At 45.0% G+C, this 14,714-nt stretch overlaps 1 protein-coding gene across 2 annotated transcripts in view; it reads left to right on the top strand.

Annotated features, from left to right (window-relative positions):
- Nucleotides 1–14,714, top strand: part of Trabd2a (TraB domain containing 2A) — a 31,994-nt gene that overhangs the window by 1,310 nt on the left and 15,970 nt on the right. Inside the window, exon 1 of one of the 2 annotated variants that reach the window (XM_074050087.1) lies at nt 680–808. The exons of the other annotated variant lie outside the window; for it this stretch is intronic. The gene's annotated coding sequence lies outside the window, so the exon portion shown is untranslated. Of the gene's footprint in view, nt 1–679; nt 809–14,714 lie in introns of those variants that run through there. 2 annotated transcript variants of the gene reach the window in all.

Genomic DNA, 14,714 nt, shown 5'->3' with positions numbered 1-14,714 from the left:
CGTTAATTATTAGAGAAGTGACATCATTACACTTATGTAGCGTCCAGAAAATTCTACCGTAGACTCTGAGAGAATGAGGGTCAAAGTCGTCGTGTTATGAAAGTAGTTTAGGCTTTACAGACTCACTGAGCAGGTCTTGGGGACCTGGATTGCATTTTGGGATCTGCTCTGTTCCGTGTTTCCACTCTGACTCAGCCCTTGCCTGGGGAGGTGGGAGCAGGGCCCTATGCTTGACCCCATGCTGTAAGGACATTGTGGGTGGGTCCCTTGGAGGTTGGGGTCTGCAGAGAGGAAGTCCTGGCATGCAGCTCTCAATCCAGAGCAGGAGCCAGATAGGAGTGTGCAGGATATATGAGCCTGAGAGAGGTTTGGTTTTCAGGAGGGTTCATCATTACAGGGGTCTTCTGAGCCCTCAGAAGCTGCAGGGTCACATCTCTTCCTTAATATTCAAACCATGGATTGTGTTATTTCCTATTCCTGCCTGCTAACTTTACTATGCTGCCTCTTTTTCCCCCTGGAAGGTCCCTCTACTTGTCCTTTTATCCACATGCTCACTCCCTAACTTCCACCTGGTCATGACTCAGTGTCTCTCAATGCCACCTCTCCTGTTACCCTTGTAGGGGTGATGTCAAAACCCAGTCCTTTTCTGTCTGCCTTCCTTGTTTGTTTTCTCTGTAGTACTTAATGAGCTGATCAACATGTGGTTGCTTTCTCCACCCCATCCCATGTGATCTTGATAAGGGCAGGCATTTTCTCAGTCTTGTCTTCCTCTGCGTTCCAGCGCAAGAAGAGTGCTTGGCAGTAACAGGTGGGCAGTAAATACTTGCTTAGTGAAAAGCCTGAGCTCCAGCCGGCTGTCTGTACTATCACTGTGGCTGGGCTTCTGAGGAGTAACCTCGGGAACGTACAGGCATGGCAGTGGTGGTCCTGGGATGGGAGTAGTTGAGGGGTGCTGGGTCCTAGGGAGTTATTTGTATAGCTGATGTCACTGTGTCTCTTTGTTTGGTTTCATCATATGGGCTGTACTGGTATCTATTAAAAATCTGTTAGATTCAAAGGTGTAGGTTCTTGTGTTTGTCATCCGTGTACACCAATCTCTCTCTCTCTCTGTCTGGATTAAACTCAGGGCCTGTTGGGCAGGTGCTCTACCACTTTGAGTTACACTCCCAGTCCTTTTTGATTTTAGTTTATTCTTTAGATAGGGTGTCATGTCTGGGCAGGCCTCAGACCTCCATCCTCCTGCCTCCTTAGTAGTTGGGATTACTGGCATAACCATCATGCCTGACCTCTTTCTCTTTTGCAACAAGGTTTAGAAGGAACATATTAATAGTATTCATTTTTTTCTTTTTTTAATGTTTTATTATTTTTTCCTTAAAGTATTCCCACCACGAGTATACTTTGGCCAGTCCAATCCCTTATTTTTTTCTTTTAAATCATCATAACATTAAAATGCCTGGCTTTTTCTAATAGCATGTGGTGGCTGCATTACATTGAAATGGGGTAGTGAAGTTTGTTTGTTTTGTGGAAACAAACAGCCACATCTCTGAGGAGATCAATCTGGGGTGGCAGGAGGCTGCACCTGTTCAGTTGGCTTGTGGGGCTGGGGTTGGGACAGCGGGCAGAGGCAGGTTGAGAGCTGCCTGACCAGGTCCCTCAGGGCTCTTCTTCCAGTGCATGCACTGCTGGTGTGGTTGGTGGGGCAGGACCCAGCGCCCGCAGCAGTGGTCTCTGCACACAGTGGCAAGAACAGAACTGCACATATTGAAGAAGTTCTATGAGGTGTGGTACACCCCTGCAATCTCAGCACATGGGAAGTTGAGGCAGGAGGATCTCAAGTTTAAGGGCAGCTTAGGCTACACAGTGAGACCCTGTCTCAGAAAAAAAAAAAGTGAACCCATGGCATAAAACAGTGGAAAAGTCCCTGAATTGTGTTATCCTAAAGGAGAGGATGGGAAAAGAAGCCCATCTGAGGATTTAGTGATATCAATAGGTATTTATCTGGGCAGACCCCCTGGATTGAGATAGGGGCTCAGCAGAGCCTTTCTAGATCTGGAGTCAGGTCATACCCCTGAGAAACAACACAATTAATAGACTTTTTTTTTTTTTTTGAGATGGGGTCTGTTATTTATTTATGGTGGAACTGGGGTTTGAACTCAGGGGTTTGCACTTGCAAAATAGGTTCTCTCCCACTTGAGCCACACCTCCAGTTCATTTTGCTCTGGTTATTTTGGAGATGGGGTTTCGAGAACTATTTGCCCAGGCTGGCCTTAAACCATGATCCTCCTGATCTCAGCCTCCTATGTAGCTAGGATTACAGGCGTGAGTCACCAGCACCTGGCTGAGATGGGGTCTTGCTTACCTAGGCAAACCCTGAACTCCTGGGCTCAAGTGACCCTCCTTACCTCAGTCTCCCAAGTTGCTGGGACTACAGTTGTATACCACCTCACCTGGCTTAATAGGGCATTAATTGAAAAAAGGTAATGATTCTGAATTGCAAGCAAAATCTGTTGCCTGGTAAGGCTTCATAGTATGTTGTTTTAAAATCTGGCACTCGGGTCACGGGTCCACTACTTAGCAGCTGTGTGACCTTGGGGAGGGTCATAAACCTCTCAAGGCCTCAATTTCTCCACCTGCAAAAAGCCGATGCCTTATTTAGTTATGTCCCCAACCTCTCTGTTCCTTTCTTTTGCTTTCTCTTGAGTGGGAACAGAGCAGGGTTTTGCCCACCATGCCACCCAGCTATTCTTGTCTGGGTTCCCAGGGGCCTAGAGGGCCCCAGGGCCATGCCTCTGCCTCTTCCCTCCTATTGGCTCTCAGGCCCAGGAGAGCTCATCTAGTCTCATGACTTTAAATAACATCTAACAAGGTCGTCATTTATGTCTGGCCCCGAATTCCCTAAACTCAGACTCACACACCCGTCTGTCAACTTAACCTCACCTCTGGGCTGTCTGCTTGGTGTCTCAACTTCCAAACTTCCGACCTTCCCCTCTAATCCTGTTCCACACATCTCCCCTCCTCAGCCAAGGGCAGCTCATCCTCTCCCTGTTTCCTTGCTCCCAGAGTCCATTGGCATCTGTCACTTGTCAATTTCATCACTTCACTCTGCTCTCACTCAGATTGTTGCAGTAATAACCTAACTAGCTTTTTGTGTCTGCCCTCATCACAACTGTCAGAGTGTCCTTTCAACACACAAAGGCAGCTCTCTTCACTCCTCCCTCAAAAACCTGGGCGAGCCCCATCCTACCCACCTCAAAAACCCAAGCTCTTCCTGGGGCCCATGGGCCCTGCATAGCCAGCCTGGCTCACCTCTCTGACTTTGCCTCCTCCTTTCTTCTTCAGTCATCCCTCTGCACTTATGCTTGCTTCTCTGCTGCCTTTCCAACGCACTGTGGACTGTCTGCTTCAGGTCCTTTGCACTGCCCTTCCTTCTTCCTGTAGGGCATGCCCTACAAATCGCCCCTTCACCTCCTTCACAGCAAGGTGTGGATGTTCTTCTAAACATGCAATGACTGGTTCCCCTACTCAAAATCCTTTCCCACCCCACCCCTGCATTCCCTGCTCCCTTTTCTGCTTACGTGCTCTCCACAGTGATTATCACTAACATCCCTGAGGCAGGACCTGTGTTCACTCACTGCTCTATGGTGCCTAGCATGGGGCCTGGCACATGGCAGGCACAGCAGAAATAGTCAAGGGACAAATGAGTGTTGAGGGGAGGCAGTGGGACACTCATGTGGATTGCTTGGGGGTGTGCAGCAAACACAGCTCTTAGCATCACTATAGTTACTACACAGCAGGAACCGGAATGGGAGTTTTTTCTTTTTCTTTTTTAAAATTCTGAGCAGTTTTCACTGAAAAGATCATACAACAGCTTTACATGAAGACTATAATAATAATCGTGACAGAAACAATAAATCAGTAATAAAATAAAAGTTTGAAACCTGTTGAAAAGACCGAAGGGAAGGGCTGTTTTTTTGTGGTGGTACTGAGGTTTGAACTCAGGGCCTCACAATTGCTAGGCAGCTGTCTACTACTTGAGCCACTCTGCCAGCTCAGGGCTGGTATTTTAGTCAGGATGGCCATCAGGCAGATTAAGTGTATTGGATAGAAACCAGAAGTCCAACCAAACAGACGCCTTCCTCTATGCCCACTCCACAGTCCTGTGGTGTGGATTGCTCAGCACCATGGCGTCCTGAGGATGAAAAGCAAATGTGCTGAGGATGGACGAGGTGCCCCGGCTCCAGCTTGTCCACCGTGCCTCCCAGCTGGAAGCCAGACACCAGTCCTTTGGTACACTGTGTGGAAGTCACGGGTCACTGGTCCCTAAGCACCTTGGCAGCCGGGCGCCTGTGTTCACACCCCTAAAATGAACAAATAAACCAAACCAGTTGCCATTGTAGGGAATGCTTTGCTATGCATTTGAAAATTGTTTTCTATTTTAAATAAGTTTGTTACATTGTTTATCTGTTTAAGACAAACAGATTATTTTTCCTTCTTTTTTTTTTTTTTGAGACAGTATCTCACTATATAGCTCAGGCTGGTCTCAAACTCACTCTTCCTGAATCAGCATCTCGAGTACTGGGATTACAGACATGCATTACTGTGCCCGGTTTGTTAATCTCAGTTTTTGATTAGTATTTAGTTAATACTAATAATACTTGTTTTCTGTGGGTTCATCTGCTTTTAACCAGCAGTGAGGCATTTGTTTGCTTAGTTAGCCATGCAGCCATGTCTTAGCAGATGCTGAGTTTCCATTTGGCGTTTTGAGGTATTTAAGTAACTGCAGGGCTGAGGGTGTAGTTTAGTGGGGGAGCACTTGCCCAGCATGCACAAGGCCCTGGTTTCATCTCCAGCATCACACACACACACACACAAACACAGACACTCATGCTCGCGTGCACACATACACACACGCAGGGTCTCTCATTACTCAATGAAAGGATGCCTGGTGAGCTGGGCATGGTGGCACACTTCTGCAATCCCAGCTACTTGGGAAGAATCAAGGTTTGAGATCAGCCTGAGAAAAAATTAGCAAGACTCCATCATAACAAATAAGCCTGGCGTGGAATTCATGCTTGTAATCTCAGCTATGAGGGTGGCCATAGGTAGGAGCATTGTGGTCTGGGCGAAAATTCGAGACTCTATCCAAAAAATAAGTGAAGCAAAAAGGAGCTGAGGAGGCAGCTGAAGTTGTAGAGCACCTTCCTAGCAAGTTCAAGGCCCTGAGTTCAAATCCTAGTGTGTAGGAATTAAAAAAAAGGTGGTGTCTGGGGCTGGAGACGGTATGGGTCTTCTATGAATATTACTTCAACAGTTAAGAGTTTAAAAATATTTTTGCTTGTTTGTTTACTTAGTGATTGCCTGTTTAATTTGCTTATTATTATAACCTTATGACAGGAGTTGTTAACTTTTTCAGCTGAGGAAACGGAGATGTTTTTAAAAATCTGCAGGGGGCAACTGAAGCAGAAGTAGAACCTCGGCTCATTTTTCCCAGCTAGACCTTTCTTCACAAGCCGGCTGTGCAGGCGGAGCTGTAATTCAAATGCTTTAAAACACAAGGACACAGGCCGAGGGCTTGGGGGATGTGCTCTTTTTGGCACACATGGGGCTTAAGATGCTGAGGTAGCATTTACAAAGGAAAAGACTTTTTTTTGGAATAAGGGTTTTTGGTGAAAAGTCTGTTCTGGAGAACTCTGTGCTCTGTCCTACTGACTTCCCCCGACAGCTGTCCCACCCAGTCCCGTGTCCACCTGCCTGCCTCTGCCCCCACTTGCGCACCATCCTGGCCACATGGTGTTTCTGTGGAAGACGGCCCCACAGAACGGTCTGTGCAACACAGGCTTCCTTTGAAAGGGTCGTGACTCTTGAACAACACAGTCACATAACACAACTGGTTCTTATTATTTGTGGATTTTTCTTTGTGGTACTGGGGTTTGAACTCAGGGCCTTGCACTTGCTAGGCAGGTGCTCTACCCCTTGAACCATGCCCCCTGCCCTGCATTTTGTATTTCTGAAGCCACTTGCCAAAATCTACTGGTAACCATCAAACTAATACGATTGGTTCTTTTGTGGCCATGTGCAGAAATGAAATATTCACATTGTTGGTGGGTACGGTGTCAGTTGAGGCAGAACAAGGCCTTTTTATTTCTGCTGTCATTTTGTCAGCAAGTGTCCTTTCTTCTGGTCTATTTAGGGACCCTTCTCCATGTTTTCACTGTTGTGCTTCTTGTAGGCGATTTTCATTTCCAGTGGCTCCACCCATGGTACTGAAGAGCTGACTACTGTGCTAAGTGGGTGTAATGTACCTTCAGCGTTACCTGTGGAATAAAATGCCCTTCCACAGAAGCACACGTATGACGGGGTTATTCATTAGCCTATTGACATAAGCGTCCTGTCCAGAGGCTCACAGCAAACCCGGCCCTGTATTTCCCGTCGGAGCAATGAGTAAGTCAGTGTTTGTGACAACTTCACACGACAATAACAATGAGAATTGATTCTCATTGAAACTGCATGCTAAAACATTTAAAACACATGTTGGAGCTCTGTAGTTATAGACTGGAGCGTCATGTTGATTTCATGATACATTCTTAGGGGCCATGTAGAAATTTATGGTATCTTCCTTCTTTCCTCCCTCTCTCTTTTCCTCTCTCCCTCCCTCCCTCCCTTCTTTCCTTTTACTCTTTTCTATTTTTCGCTTTGAGACAATGTGTCTGTAGACCAGGTTGGCCTTGAATGCTTCATCTTCCTGCTTCAGCCTCCTAAGTCCTAGGATTACAGGCTTGTACTACCATGCCCAGTTGTGTTAGTTAATTTCTTTCCTTTTTTTGTGGGACTGGGGTTTGGACTCAGGGCATCGAGCTTGCAGACAGGCGCTCCACCACTTGAGCCACACCTCCAGTCCATTTTGCTCTGCTTAGTTGGGAGATGGGGTTTTGTGAACTCTTTGTGAAGACTGGCCTTGATCCTGGATGCTCCATCTCAGCCTCCCAAGTAGCTAGGATTATAGACGTGAACCACAGGTGCCCAGCAAGCTAAATTTTTTAAAAGACCTTGAGGGTAAGCTAATGAGGTTATAGTTGCTTAAATTTAGGAGGAAAACATTACATGACTTATGACTGAGATTTATTTTAAAATGTAACGTCCTTATTTATTCATTATAAAATATTCACAACTTAAGTACATTTCTATGGGTCCCTTCTCTGCAGATTTGACAACTGCAGATTAAAAATATTCCAAGGACTGGTGGTGCACACCACAGCTTAGTGGTACAGCACTTGCCTAGCGTGTACAAGGCCCTGGGTTTGTTCCTCATTGCCAAAATAAAATTGTAACTGTATTGACCATAAACAGATCTTTTCCTTGTCATTATTCCCTAACAATCACAGTATAATAGTTTTTTTTTTTTTTTTGGTGGTGCTAGGAATTGAACCTAGGGCCTTGTGTATGCTAGACAAGTGCTCTACCACTGAGTTAAGTCTCTAGCCCTTCTAACAATTTTTTTTTTTTTTGGCAGTACTGGGGTTTGAACTCAGGGCCTACCCCTTGAGCCACTCCACAAGCCCTTTTTTTTGTGATGGGTTTTTCGAGATAGAATCTCGAGAACTATTTGCCCAGGTTGGCTTCAAACCATGATCCTCCTGATCTCTGCCTCCTGAGTATCGAGGATAAAACGCATGGGCCACTTGCAACCGGCCGCCTTTTTTTTTTTTTTTTTTTTCTTTTTTGTGGTGCTGGGGATTTAATGCAGGGTTTTCCACATGCTAGGCAAGTGCTCTGCCACTGAACTGCATCCCCAGCCCTTGATTTTTTTGAGATAGGGTCTCCCTATGTAGCTCAGGCCGACTTGGAACTCACTATTTTCCTGCTTCAGCCTCGCAAGTGCTGGGATTACAGACCTGTGCCACCATGCCCAACCCCTAAAACAACTATTGATATGGCATTTACATTGCATTAGGTATGACAAATAATCCAGGGATGATTTACAGCATATGTGAGGATGTGAATAAGCTATATGCAAATACCATACCATTTTATATAAGGGCCCAGGGCATCCATGGACTTTGGTATCTACAGAAGGTCTTGGAACAAACTCAGACACTGAGGGGTGACTGTATATAGCTCAGTGACTTTCACACATGCGTATGCACGTGTAACCACTAGCCACATTAAGATAACAGATACTTCCATCACTCCAGAAAGTTAGTTTTTATTGCAGCATAACTGTGCAAAAAGGTACATTTAATAAATTTTATAAATATAACGACATGCTTAGCACCGGGGCAGGAAACAGAGCGAGATCATCTCTCCCAAAGCCCCTGTCCCCCAAGAATGACCACTCTCCTGACACCTTGGAGCACAGATTGGCTGGCCTGTTTTAGAGCTTCCCATAAATGGCATCACCTAGCTTGCGTCTTCCTGTGCTTGCCTTCTTGGCTCGGCAAGGTGCTCGTGGTTCATGTTGCTTTGTGCAGTTCATTGTTCATTCTCATTGCTATGTAGAAGTGCAGAATTCCATCAGATTTTTTGGGTAGATGGTCTGTACACTCTCTCTTCAGAAGATGAGCCCCAACTCATTCATTCAGGCTTTTCTTCTGCCCATTTGAGGAGTGACTGGTCCCTTGTTCTCTGTAGTTCTGAAGGATGACAGCAGAGATGTGGAGATGATCAGGTCCCTCAGGCCCCTGAGTCTGTTTCCCCAGTCAGCTGTGGGGTAGAGACAGAGAGCAGAGGAGTTAGGAGAGTTCAAGTCTTGAGTTGGGTGCTGGTGGCTCACACCTGTAATCTTAGCTACTTGGGAGGCTGAGGTTGGGAGGCTCAAAGTTAGAGGCCAGCCTGGGCAAATAGTTCAAGAAACGCCCATCTCCAAAATAACCAGAGCAAAATGGATCACATGCTTTCCAAGAGTGAAGCCTTGAGTTCAAACCCCAGTCCCACCAAAACCTCCCCCAAAAATGAAAAACAGAGTCTAAATCTTGCCTTCAAGGCCTGGAAAGTCTGGCCTGGAGGACCTTGGAGGGTCTGTGTGACAGGGCGTCCCAATCAGCTCTTGGATTTGTAGAGTGGGGACTCGTGATGGAGGCACAGCCGAGGCTGGATGGAAGGACACGAGGAACATTGCTTTGGTGGTGGAAAATCACTAGACCTGAGTCAGGTTACAGGGGTTAGGGTTCCCGCACCGCCATTTACCAGTGTGTGTCTTCGAGCCAGTCCCCTAAATTCTCTGAACTTCAGTTTTCTCATCTTTCAAGTGGGGAAGATAATACTTGCTCTCTCATCCTTATGTTAGAAGTAAATAAAACAGTAAACTGGAGAACACTTCATAAGTACTCTTAGGATATAAGTGGAGTGGAGCCTATTCAGGGCCTGTCATTGGGCTTCATTGGTAATTTTATATTTAACCCTTTCAACTTTTTAAGGTGGGCAGTGTTACTGGTTTGATATTTTCTCCTCTTCCTCCTTGGCTTAAAAAACCCCAGAAATTTATTGTCTCTTAGTTCTTGAGGTTAGAGGTTAGAAGTCAAGGTGTTGGCAAGGTCAAGTTCTTTCTGAAGCCCATAGTGGAGGATCCTTTGTCTTCCTGGCTTGGTGGCCTGGCATCCTTGTGTTCCTTGGCTTGTGGCTGCATGATTCCCATCTCTTCCTCCATCCTCATGTGATGTTCTCCCTGCATTCAGGCTGTCTTCCATCTGTGCATGTCTGTTCCTGCGTCCAAATGGCCTCTTCTAGTTTTCCTTACCTCATTTTAACTTGATTACATCTGTAAAGTCACTATTTCCACAGCGGATAGTACTGAGAGGTAGGACATCAACATGTTTTGGGGGCAGAGGGAGAGATAATTTAACCCTTAGCAGGGTTACTTGCAATATAGTAAATAAGAAAAAATATGCAGCGGACTAGTCCCTAGAATATGGGGAGGCAGTGTCTGTGGAGCTAAAGAACTACAGAACTACTGTCCCCTTATTCAGAATGCTTTGCATCCTATGGTACATCGCCCAGCCTCCCAAAGTCACTTCATCGGTAGAGGACGGCACTCACTTCAAAAGTTGGAGGGTTATGTCTTTGGAAGTTCGCTCTCAAAAACATCCTGTTAATCATCGTTGCAAGATTTGTCTTCCGCTGTGTAGCAAGGTCACCTGAAGTCCATATGAATGAGACATAAGATGTTTTCTAATCAAGGAACCAAATTAACCTACTATTTTGCATGTTAAAAAGCTCTCCTAAGCAAGGTTATTCTGGTTTTCCTTCCTGGTTTCTGTGTTAGTCAGTTTGCCATAACATGACAAAAACAAAACAAAACAAAAACCAAACCAAAACCAAAACAAAAACCCCTGAGATAATGAAATCAATAAGGAAAAAGGTTTCTGTTGGCTCACAGTGTCAGAGTTCAGTCCATGATCTGTTGGCCCCCTTGCTTTGGGCCTGTGGTGGTCCTGTACGTCATGTCAGGAGCGTGTATCTGAGGAAGCTGTTCATCTCACAGCAGCTGAGAAGTAGAAAGAGAGACAGGAAGGGGCCAGGTTCCCAATGTCCTCTTCAAGGTCAGGGCTTGCCCCCCAACGACCTAACTTCCTTCCCATAGGTCCTACATCTTAAAGGTTCCCCAGCCCAATAGTGCCATGGACTGGGAACCATGCCTTCAACACATGGAACTTTGGGGGACATTCAAGATACAAACTATAACAGTTTCCCAGAAACAAAAAAATGTTTTCAAAGAGAAAAGAAAGGAGGACAAAGCTAGAAATGGAAGGGTTAGCAGAGGTTGCCAATAAGAGACCGAGGGCTGAATCTTCTGACAGCTGTTTTATGTGGTTAGCACAGTATTTATTATTTTTTTAACAGTACTAGGGATTGAACCCAGGGTCTTGTACATGCTAAGCAAGTGCTCTACCACACAAGCCACATCCCCAGTCCTTTTTATTTGTATTTTTGTTTTGGAGACAGGATCTCTCTAACTTTGCCCAGGTGGCCTAGAACTTGAAATCTTCCTGCCTCTATTTCCTGAGTAGCTGGGATTAGAGGTCTGTATCACACACCTGACTTTTTCTTGTGTGTGTGTGATGCTGGTGTTTGAACTCAGGTCCTTGTGCTATGCCTCAGCCATTTTTGCTTTAATTATTTTTCTAATAGGGTCTCACGTTTTTACCTGGCCTCCCTGAACTGTGATCCTCCTTTCCACCTTCCCACACAGTTGGAATGACAGGCGCATGACAACACACTCAGCATTTCTTGATTGAGATGAGATCTTGTGAGCTTTTTGCCGAGGCTGGCCTCAAACGGTGATCTTCCCAATCTCCACCTCTTAAGTAGCTAGGATTACATGCCTGGCTTTCTTCTTCTTCTTTTTTTTTTTCTTTTTAATGATTCAGTTGGTAATATTTAAAAATTGAACAATATCATGGTAGGAAAAAAGCCTGGATTCCTTTGGGTCCTCAGAGGCTCTGTGACACTGGAGCACACAGTCCCTACTTGTCTGTGTTGTCTTTCGCTTGGCTCTCTTGACTCCTTTACACCCTGTTTGTCTGAGCCCTGAAGATCTCATGGCACTTGGTTTGTAGGGTGCAGGTCTTTCTTCAAATCTAACCAAAATATGGCAACTGGATAGATGCCTGACAAGGGTGCTGGATTCATCTTGTCATCTCAGGCAAACACCAATATTGCCCCTCGGTTTGTATTCAGGTTATGTCTCCTGTTCTTTGTCACCCAAAGTTTGTGCCTTGTTGGTGCTGCTGGCTGTGTTGCTGTTCCCTGTGTGAAGGCAATGCTTGAACTGGGAGCTGGAGCTCAGCTGTGGGCTCACAGTTTACTGTCCCTTGTCAGCACAGGTGGTTAACCATTAAAGTGTCAGGTTCTCTTAGAGAAAGGATCTTAAAGTCCTGTCTCCAGTGGGCCCTGGGTGTGGGGAATCACTATGTGACAGGCTGACAGAGCATCCCTATCCACTTCCTCATGGATTAGATGTTATGGTGGGTTGAGGTGGCATTTGGGACAGCCCCCGTCTCCTCAGTATTGGTCTCTGCCCTTAGGACCCAACTGGGTCTAGATTTGAGCTCTGAGTCATGAATTGCGAAGCCAACGTGAATGTCACCAACAGTCCTGGGGTTGCCCTCTGCTTTCTACATGCAAGACCCACAACTTTGGGCTTTGGGTGTCTCAAGACATCTAAAGGGCGTTTGCAAATCCCAGAGCACTCTTTTGTGCATGGTAGTGTGGTCCTATTTGAATTGGTGTGCAAAGAACTGTTTGTTTGTTGTTGTTCACTCTTCCCAATAGACAGCGCTAGCATATTTCACAGCTGCCTTCCCGCTGTCCCTCTTCCACTGTACTTCCAGCTGCACTGGTCACTGCCAGTTCTTGCACTCCACCTTAGAACCCTAACAACTCACTGTCTCAGCTGAGGAGAGGCCCTCTTCCCCATTTCCCACAAAGTGAAACCTTAAGCAACAATTTTGGGCCCAGGGGACAGACTTCTGGATCTTATGTAGCAGTGCATTTCTTTTTTCTTTTTTTTTTTTTTTGTTTTTCTCTCTCTCTCTCTCTCTCTCTCTCTCTCTTTTAAATTGTTGTACTGGGGGTACATTGTAACATTTACCAAAGTTTTTACAATATACCAAAGCTGAATTCATCCGCTCCATCATTCTCCTTTGTCCCCCACCCCCACTCCTGGAACAGTTTTAAAAGTCTCATTTTTTCATTTTCATACATGAGTATATAATATTTCTACTATATGTGCCCCCTATACCTTTCCTTATTTTCTCCCCTCCCAAACAGTCATTTCTTAAGCTACAGTTTGGGGATGTTAGGGAAGATTGGGATCTTGCTTCTTTTGAACAATTTGTCTTTAGTTTGGTTGATCACCTGATAGAAGAAACAACTGGCTCCTGTGATTCTCTGGCTAGTAAAGGCCAGGTAAACGCTGGAGGAGTGGTGGCTGGGTAGGAGATGGTGGCCTGAGGAAGCCCACAGGAGTGTGTGAGTGGTGTGTGAGTGTGTGTGATTCCTTGAGGAGGGGAGCCTGGCTGTCCAGGGGGAGGATCCCAGGGATACATGGAATCTTGTGTTGCACTTTGCTGATGTCTCCTGCACTTTCTCACATCAGTGCTTCGGGAGGCCAGAGCCCGGATGTCCTGAGTTCAGCGAGCAGAGGCACTAGGACTGCTTCCTCTTGGACCAACCCTGGACAGGCCCATCCGGAGGCAGAGGGCTACAGTGAGAGTTAATGCAGGCCAGGCTTGGAAGCCCACGTCTTCTGTTTCTAACCTAACTCTGCTTGTGCGTGCTACCACTTGCAGATTTAGAAGTCTGACTTACCGAGAGATTCTACCCCCTTGTCATAAATTCCAGTAAAAGCATGTGGTATTAGTTTTGAAACTGACCAGCATGCTGGTAGGTGACTTTGCCATATTTTCCTTTATTAGTGTGGAAGGTACTTTAACACAGATCTGACATTCTCTTTCCCTTGGTAAGTTTGTTTTAAAGGAGAGGCTTAGGAAACACATGTGAACTGTCTGCAAGGGAACTGGCCCCTAAAATACAGGTGATTTGTTCACACACACTTTTGGTCACTTGTGCATCTTTTTTTTTAGAAATGTCTATTTAGGTCACCTGCCAGTTTATAAATCATTTTTTTGTTATTGAGAATTTCGAGTTTGTTGGGTATTCTAGAACTCAGCCCCTTGGCAGATGTATAGTTTGCAAACATGTTCTGTATTTCTGTAGGTTGTCTCTTTACCCTGTTGATTGTGTCCTTTGCTGAGCAGAAGCTGTTTAGCTTGATGTAATCCCATTTGTTGAGTTTTGCTTTTGTTTCCTGTGCTTTTGGGGTCTGGTCCAAACAATCCTTGCCCATTCCAGTGCCCTGCAGTGTTTTCCCTTAGTAGTTTCATGTTTTACATTTATATCTTTAATACATTGTGCGTTGATTTTTGTGAGTTAGGGATCTAACTTCATTTTTCTGCATGCAGAAACCAGAACCACTTATTGAAAAGACTGTCCTTTCTCCACTGTGTGTGCTTAGTACCTTTGTCAAAATCAGTTGGTTATAAATATGTGGATGGATTTATACCTAGACTCTCTGTTTTGTTCCATTGGTCTGTGTGTCTGTTTTTTTCTCATTCTCAATACCATTCTGTTTTGATTACTATAGCTTTGCAGTGTATTTTGAAGTTCGATAGTACAACTTCTTTGTTCATTTTGCTCATGACAGCTTTGACTGTTCAGGTTTTTTGTGTGTGTCTGTGTGTGGCTCTATACAAACTTTAAAATTGTTTACATTTCTTGGAAGAATGCCATTGGTGTTCTGATAGGGATTACATCAAATCTATAGTAGCATGGATGTTTGAGCAATATCAATTCTACCAATCCACGAACATTCAAGTTTTTTTCCCCCTCAATTTCTTTTATCAGTGTAACATAGTTTCCATTACAGAGATCTTTTACTTCTTTGGTTAAATTTATTCCTAAGATTTTTTTTTTGTGTGTGTAGTTATTGTAAGTAGGATTGCTCTTTTTGGTTTCTATTTCAGGTGTAAAAAGCTACAAATATTTGTATGGTGATTTTGTGTCCTGAAACTTGAATTTGTTTATCCAAATGGTTTCAGTTCATGTCATCTGACAACAGTGACAATTTGATTTCCTTTTTTTTCCAATTTGGATGACCCCTTTCAATAAGATGAAGCTCCACAAGGACCAGGCTCTGGTCTTTCTCATTCAGTCCTTGG

Source organism: Castor canadensis, chromosome 12 (genome assembly GCF_047511655.1).
Source record: "Castor canadensis chromosome 12, mCasCan1.hap1v2, whole genome shotgun sequence".
NCBI lineage: Eukaryota > Metazoa > Chordata > Mammalia > Rodentia > Castoridae > Castor > Castor canadensis.
This window is presented reverse-complemented; position numbering and strand designations above follow the sequence as displayed.